General features: G+C 43.8%; 1 protein-coding gene across 2 annotated transcripts in view; it reads left to right on the top strand.

Moving 5' to 3' along the window:
- The first annotated feature begins 2,063 nt into the window (after window positions 1-2,063).
- CMKLR2 (chemerin chemokine-like receptor 2) overlaps window positions 2,064-8,347 on the top strand; it is a 50,615-nt gene continuing 44,331 nt past the window's right edge. For both annotated transcript variants that reach the window (XM_079782245.1, XM_079782242.1), the window contains exon 1: window positions 2,064-2,322. The gene's annotated coding sequence lies outside the window, so the exon portion shown is untranslated. The remainder of the gene's footprint in view (window positions 2,323-8,347) is intronic.

Genomic DNA, 8,347 nt, shown 5'->3' with positions numbered 1-8,347 from the left:
CCAAGGTAGGTGCCCTTGGCCGGAATCGAACCCAGGATCCTTTGGTCCACAGGCCAAAGCTCTATCCACTGAGCCAAACCGGCTAGGGCCCGAGGATATTTTTTTCCATTGATATATATATATATTTTTTTTTTTTTTAGAGAGAGAATGGAAGGGAGACAGAGAGACAGAGAGAGAAAAATATCGACTGGTTGCCTCCCGCACAGGCCAGGGATTGAGCCTGCAACCAAAGTACATGCTCTTGACTGGAATCGAACCCTCAACCCTTCAGTCCATAGGGTGCTACTCTAACCATTGAGCAAAACTGGCTAGGGCAAGTTCTGTTTCTTCATCCCTACCATGATGGTGCTATCACTCTGTATTTCAAATCTATCATTTAAGTGTAGGGCAACACAAACTGCACCAATAACTTGGAACTATTACCAACTTAATCTCGAAAGATAAACTTAGTCCATGTGTGGCATGGGGGTGACTCTATAAATGGTATTTTTTTCAGTGACCTTCCCTGTAAAACACATTGTTTATTAAAAAATAAGTAACAAAGATTAAAATAAGAATAAGGAATGAACTCTTATGTAATCCACATTGTCTATTAAAAATAAAATTTACATATATAAGTATATATGTGATTAAAATGCATCGTTATCATGGCAATATTTTTATCTTATTATTTTTTAAAATATATTTTTATTGATTTCAGAGAGGCAGGGAGAGGGAAAGAGAGAGACATAAACATCAATGATGAGAGAGAATCATCAATCCGCGGTTGCCTCTTACATGCCCCACACTGGGGATCAAGCCCACAAACAGAGCATATGCCCTGACTGGGAATCAAATCTTGACCTCCTGGTGGGTAGTTGGACACTCAACCACTGAGTGACACCGGCCGGGCACAGCAATATTTTTAGAATTTAAGCCTACAAAATGTATGTATATATATATTTTTTAGAGAGAGAAACATCCACCTGTTGTTCCACTTATTTATGCATTCATTGGTTGATTACTGTATGTGCCTTGACTATGGATCAAACCCACAACCTTGGTGTATGAGGACAATGCTCTAATCAACTGAACCACCTGGCCAACAGAAGGCTTTTCGAGGGGAGGAGTATTTCATCACTGACCTTGTTTAGAATCGCTGAGACATAAAAGCAGGAGGGCCCTGCTTTTTATTATTGCTTTTAAATTCCCTACAGACAGTGCACTCCTTTATTGCCGGCAGTGGGCAGACCCCTACCCATTGCACCTGCATTGGCACACTGCTGTTCCACAGTTAAGCTGGTTAAGTCGGTTTTGTCAATTTCCTCATATTGTATAATGCATTCAGATTTTACTAGGGGATTCATATTTTTTAAATGAGCAAACATAAAATTCCTTATGCATTAAAAATGAGTGCTTGATGACTTAGCTTTCTGTGTGCTCAATTTTCCTAAATTGAAAAAAACTCAACAGGAAAATAATTAAAAAGGGACACAAGGGTTGAAGGTGCAGAATCCCGGAGGGTCCAGATGGGTGTTGTGGGTGAGTGACAGGGGGCAGGGGAGAAAGGTGAGGAACTGGAGGTAACACCTGCCAGAGGTGGTCAGGCAGCACTGGGAGCCGCCAGTACTCAGCCTCCTTGTGGGACACAGGCCTGTGGTTACCAGATCTGGCTGTGTGTGTGTGTGTGTGTGTGTGTGTGTGTGTGTGTGTGTGTTTCAGGAGCCGATAATCTGGATCTCCTGATTTGTAAATGATGGAAATTAATTCAAACACTAAAAAACACTGCACAGCACAAACAGGACACATCAGCAGCTGCAGGATGCCCCAGGCTACCACTTTCCTAATGAAAAATGCAAGCAGTGCTTGAACCAGTTAAAGAAGTCAAGCAAACGCGCTTTCTTCTCCAAACCTTTTCCTATCCCAAAATGTGACATTTTAGGAAGATCCAGATACACTTACATCATAACCATAATGTGCAGTTTAACAAGAAAAGTAGCATAATTAGAGTAAATAGTTGGGAGCGGCCTGAACTCCCAGAGCAATCCTTTCTCTTGAGTCAAGGCCAAGGGTGGTGTCACCCAGATGCCTGTCGACTAAGTGATACACACCAGATTTATTTAACCACTGGCAAACGGCATTTCTTTTTCTAGAGCAGTAAATTAAGAGAATCATTGGCCTCCATTGGTTACAAAAAAAAGAGGAAATAATTTTCCCAAGACTCGGGGTAGCTGCAACCAGTTCTCCCAGAGACGTTATTAGCCACAAAGATTCAGAGAACAGAGCTCGAGGCTTCTGCCCACGTCCCTCCCGGCGGCTGCCGCCACAGGCACCTTTCCAGAGGTGAGTGTTTTCTTTGCCTTTCCAAAAGCTTCCGGGCCCTGAGCATCTGAGATTTAGTTAAGAAAACCAGGCTAAATCCTCCTATTTGGACCTCATTTGATTTGGCATTTGGCATATTAAAAGGGAAGGTTTATTCAAATTAGAGATAACAATGGAAGCTGTTCCCGACATTTCTGCAGGTAATTAGAGCTTTGTGTATCTTAATTAAAAAGATGTAGAGCTAAATCCTCTAGCATATTTACTCAGCATCCTCAAGGCTCAGTTCCTGCAGGGGCCATACAGAATTAAAAGCAAGAATGTGGAAAGGGCTTTGTCCTCAGTGGCCTTTAAGAAGCCTCTGGTTTAAAAGGCATGAATGCTGCCCTTTATGGCCAGGTTGGCATGGCTCCTCCATGTGACCTCCCAGGGCCACTGAGTCTCCGCTTGGGCGTCCAGTTTCAGTGCCTAGGAAAAGCTTTGCTTGAGTCCAGCCTCACTGTTCAACCCAATCAAGGCCCCAGAGTCTAATCTCCATCCCTGCTTACCCTGAAGAAACAGGCCCGAGAAAGGCACGTACACAAGGGGACAGGCACCTCCTTGCATGACGAGAGGAAGCAAATGGAAAGCAGGGAGGTCTTTCCACTTTTCACAGATCGGTCTCTTTTCTTCAAAAACTGTCCACTTGTATACTGTCTCTATTCCAGTGGTTATGTTCTGGGGTGATTTTTTCTTTTCTTTTTTTTTGTGCAAACAGCAACAACAAAAAGATTAGAAATGACCATTAACAGAAGTAAATATGTTGACGCAAGATACATGCAAACCTCAGAGGCAAATTCTCAGTGGATTGAGAAAATGCACCAAAGAATGTCAGTTTTGCAGCTTATTTTATACATTAGAATAAAAAGAGAAGACCTAAGGAGGGTTACATGAAACCCATTGGTGGTAGTGAAAGCAAAATGTGGGGTTCAGGTCTGAGTTCTTTGCCTCGCAAAATCGATGAATGAATTTGTAGACAAAAACAGTTAGCAGCAGCAAAGTTTATTGAGAGAAGCCAGTCCTGGGAAAGGTGCAGCTGGGGTTCCAAAAGCAGCCCAGTGTCCAGAGCTTCCATTCTCTGTTGCAGCCTGGATTGGAGGCGGCGGGGGGGGGGGGGGGGGGGGGGGTGGAGGGGAGAGAGAGAGCGCGCGTGCACACTTTTTTTGTCCAGGGGTCTGCAGACACATGCCTTGCTAGCTCCTGATTGGTTCTTTCAAAGAATCTTGCCTTAGTAACATTCTTGGAATACGCCTCACTGCCTTGTGATTAGTTATCTCTGTAAGCTGCTTGTCTTAGCAACATACATACATTTTAAAGTTGATGTCTCCTGTGTGCCCTTCTTTCCCTGACCAGCTGGGTTGCCTTAGTAACTCTCCCCAGTCGGTTCCTTGGTTCTATTTCCTCTCCCCCATTGCCCGTCCCTGTCTACCTAGTTTCCTTCTGTCTTCTCCTCAGTAGATTAAGGGGGCAGGAGAAAGCAAAGGGTAGGATCTCTAGGACTGGACGCAACGTAAAACAAAGAGACACGTACTTATTTCACATTGGTGGTATAGAACAGTTAATAATTGACAGCACAGAGAGGTGGTATTCGGGGAACAAGATAACAATGAGGGGTTCTGTGTGATCTCAGGCTCTGGTGCAGTGGGTGTGCCCTGAACATTCTGGAAAATGAGATTACTCTGACATTTCAAAGGTCTGTTATCTTAGATGCAAAAAGACAACAGACAGGTTTGACTTTTCCCTCTAAGGTTATGATCTTACCCCATCCCAGCGGTCCACCATTTCAGCAAGACAGATGATGACACTAAGACTTCTAGGAATGCAACCTGAATTCCCTGACCTTATTGCTGGGTTTCTACGGTCACAGAAAACCATACATGAGACAGATAAATCAGAAGCACGCACATACACACACACACACACACACACACACACACACACACCCCTGATTCTGATTCTGAAGCTAAGGGAGAGGAGAGCAAATCAAAGTAGGAGAAAGAAGTGTCATTAAAGCCAGGAGGCTTTCCCCGGCGCTTGGAGTGGAGCGGATTATTGGAGAGACAGGCTCCATTGGAGAACTCATGTTCCTGATGAAATGGGAAAACTCTAAGGAGGCTGACCTAGGCCCTGCAAAGGAAGCCCATGTCAGGTGCCCCTAGGCTGTTATATCCTTCTACGAGGCAAGGTTGACGTGGCATTCCTACCCCTCAGAGGATGTGACAAGAATTAATTCTCCTGAGTATCTGCCCCTGTCACACCTGACTGTGGGTTTCAAGTGGGGAGGAGAAGGGAGTTCTTCTAGACTCATAGAGGTGGCTTGAGAAGATGTCCTTTAAAGAGCCAGTATAGTTCCTGTGCCCCACAGCAGGCCCGGTGCTTTAAAGCCTTTCCATGCTGTACAGTTTGCACACCCATCCCAGGGGAGGGGGAGGAGGATGTATGTTCCAAGGCAAACCATTCTGAACTTTACTGAGAAAAGCAAAGGGCCTTCTATGAGGGACACAACTTGCAGAATAGATGTGTGGGAGAGCAAGAAGACACTGTTGATCAAGCATGTCAAACTCAAAGGCTAACACGGGCCAAATAAAGAAGGTTTAAGTTTATGTGGGCCGCAAAAAATCAAAAGCTTCAATTTTCATAGAAACGTAGGTTTATTTCGATAGACACATGCTAACTACAAAGGGCTGAAATAAATGAGTAATCGTTAGCATAAGATAATAGAACATTTTAATAAATATTGATATTTTTTCTTGAACATTAACTTATCAGACACTGAACAACGGCACAAATTAATAAGCGTAATGCAAATAAACCTATTTTTCTTGTTCTCTGAAAGCGAAATATTTTCTGTGGCACACACCAAACAAGTCAGTCCAAGACTAATGATGTGGCAATTGGCTGCTAAAATATTCGCTGCTAGTATTAGTGGAGAGAAATGGCGCGCCTGTACATAAAGCATATAAGGGAAATGAATGCAATAGGATTATAGTAATCAGTCATTAGCGAACATTGTAGTTCATTATTAATAATTATGTATACCAGAATATTGTAAAAATTAAGTTACGAAATTTTTATTAAATTTCTTACATACCATGGGCCGCAGGTTTGCCGTGCTTGCTGTAGATCTTCAGAGAGCATCTCCTTCTTCCCAATAGTTAATTGCATTTTTGCAACATAGCAAGTGTGTAGTTTTGGGCTATTACGGGTGTATTATTTGGGGGTGGGAGGGATGAGGTGGACAGGAAGGGAGATGGGTAGGATCATTTTTATTAAAATTTGGGGCCTGGTTGGGGAAATGGTGAAACAACGGAAAGAACAAACTAATGAAGGGGTGGGGGGAGAGAAACTTCCTAAGAATAAGCCTTCTTTAGTACTGTGTGACCACATTATCCAATCAAGAGTGTCGGATGTTAATGCATCCTTTGGATTGATTTATGACCAAAAGGGGACAGTGGGGATGAAAAGGGGCCACATATTAAATCTGACAAGTTCAGGGGAAGCCAGCATGGTGGGCCACACAAACGCAGAGACCGAAAGTAACCAACCACACAGGATTATTATTATTACTAGAGGCCTGGTGCATGAAATTCGTGCATGGCGGGGGGGGGGGGGAGGGGGCGTCCCCTCAGCCCAGCCTGCACCCTCCCCAATTCAGGACCCCTGGGGGAATGTCTGACTGCTGGTTTAGGCCTGATCCCCAACATCCCTCTCACAATCCTGGACCGCTGGCTCCTAATTGCTCACCTGCATGCCCGCCTGCCTGGTCGCCCCTAACTGCCCCCTCCCTGCCTGCTTGTTCAGTCATTTGGTCATCCCTCACTAACCTCCCTGTCGGCCTGGTCATAGGCAGCATCTTGTGAGGGCGTGATGGTCAATTTGCATATCACCTACTTATTACATAGTGTTATCATTATTATTTTAATACAGATACTGTATCTTTTTTAAAAATATTTTTTATTGATTTCAGAGAGGAAGGGAGAGGGAGAGATAGAAACATCAATGATAAGAAAGAATCATTGGTTGTCTGCCTCCTGCATGCCCCCTACTGGGTATCGTCGACCCCACAACCCCTGATCAGGGATCAAACCATAACTACCTGGTTCATGGGTCGATGCTCAACCACTGAACCACACCAGCCAAGCTGAACATAATTTTTAACTAAAAGTGAGTTATGGTGATAGTCAAGTCTCATCCCAGACCTTACAAAGGTCAATCTCTACCTTAAGGGAGCCTGTCTATTGCCTTTTTTGTATCCAAGATAAGATCACATTTGAAATGTCAGCGTCATCTCCTTTACTGGACCCCTCAGGGCACACCCACTGCACAGAGCACAAGATCACACAGAACCCCTCTTTGTTATCTCGTTCCCTGAATAGCATCTCTATGTGCTATAAATGTGGTGTGTAGAGTCAGTGCCTGGGACTGAACTCCAACTCTGCAACGTACAGTAGAGGCCATCTTACTAGATCTCCAGTGAACTGACTCGCCAGCGTAACCAATGCACCACCCAACAGCCTGGCTGATGCCCACTGCACTCACTGCACGAAGGGTGGCACTTCAGCTTCAACTACTTTTGCATAATGGACCAACTGTAAGGCATATATATATGTGTGTGTGTATATATATATATATATATATATATATATATATATACACATATATATATGCACACATCTTAGGGGAGCTCCTCAAATGTACAGCTGAGACATTTTATTTACTGTTCCTGAGTTTTTCGGACCAATTTCAAAGGTAAGTAATCATGTTTCAACTCTATTGTTTTAGGTGGTAGCGAAAACATAAAAATGTGTACACTTCCTTGAGTTTCGGTGTGTACTGTGCTTAAACGATGCTTGGCACCTAGTAACTGTTTGCCACATGTCGTTTCTCATCTTTCTCTATCCTTTGCTCCTCAATGCTTGCCGCTCTACCGCCAAAAAATAAATTTGAAGCCATGTAAAGTAACCAAAACTTAAAATTCTTCTCAAAAATGTCTTTCGTGGGTGAAATTGTGCTTTTACAGAAGGTAGCGTATAACTAATGAGTAGTAAATACTAACATTGCTGATGCAAAGCGGTAGGAGCTGGTGACTAGGTAGGAGTTTCCAACAGAGTACTCTACTATTTGCTACCTCCTTCAACCAGCACACCTATGCTGGGGTCATACTGAAAAGAGATATGCCAGGATTATTAACAGTGGTTACTTCTGTGGAATCAAGGGGTTGTGAATCAAGGGAAAATGTGTGGGGGGGTACATCCTTATAGGCAGGGGGAAATTTGTAGTTTGAAAAAGCATCCCCCAGGGTTATTCCAATTTGCTCCCACTCCACCCTTACCCACTACACAGAGAATACTGCTTTAAATTTTCTAGACTTGGTCTTGGAGGGGAGGAAAGAGCTTTTTCCCTCTACCTTTCATTGTTCTTGGCTAAGACCCCGTGTAAAAAGACATGAACAGGATGGGGGGAAAAAACACAAAACAACTTTAATTACGTGCATTCAGGAGACCCACAAAGATACCAGCCTCAAATGGTGGCCAGAAGATTGAGGATTATATAGGATCCTGAGCTAAGGAAAGGGATAGGGGTCTGGGATTTAAAGGAGGGGAAGGTAATTCACAGGAAGGTGAGAAGAGGAAATGTTTGGGAGACAAAGGTTGCCCTGACAGGCAGATAAGCCTCTCGGATGAAAAAATGATCTCCAGTAGTAGCTCTCTTCCTGATACAGGCCCCCTTTCTGATGTAAATGTCTCTTATAAATGTAGATTTCCCCCTCACAAAAGGGTAACTACTGCCTGTTTTCAGAGCTTCTTCCGGGTCTGCAGTTTCTTCAAAAATAATCAGCTCAAAATAATCCTTATGCCAAAGAGGCAATACTTGGGGTGGCACCCGGCGCTCCCAGCAGTCTTGCACAGCAGTCAGACACAAAGCCGTGTGCTCCTCAAACCATGTTCAATTAGGTGGCCCACCCATGTTTCAGGACCTAATAACATTCGATTTCCAATATCACATGGTC

The sequence above is a fragment of the Cnephaeus nilssonii genome, assembly GCF_951640355.1.
Source record: "Cnephaeus nilssonii genome assembly, chromosome: 10".
Lineage (NCBI taxonomy): Eukaryota > Metazoa > Chordata > Mammalia > Chiroptera > Vespertilionidae > Cnephaeus > Cnephaeus nilssonii.
This window is presented reverse-complemented; position numbering and strand designations above follow the sequence as displayed.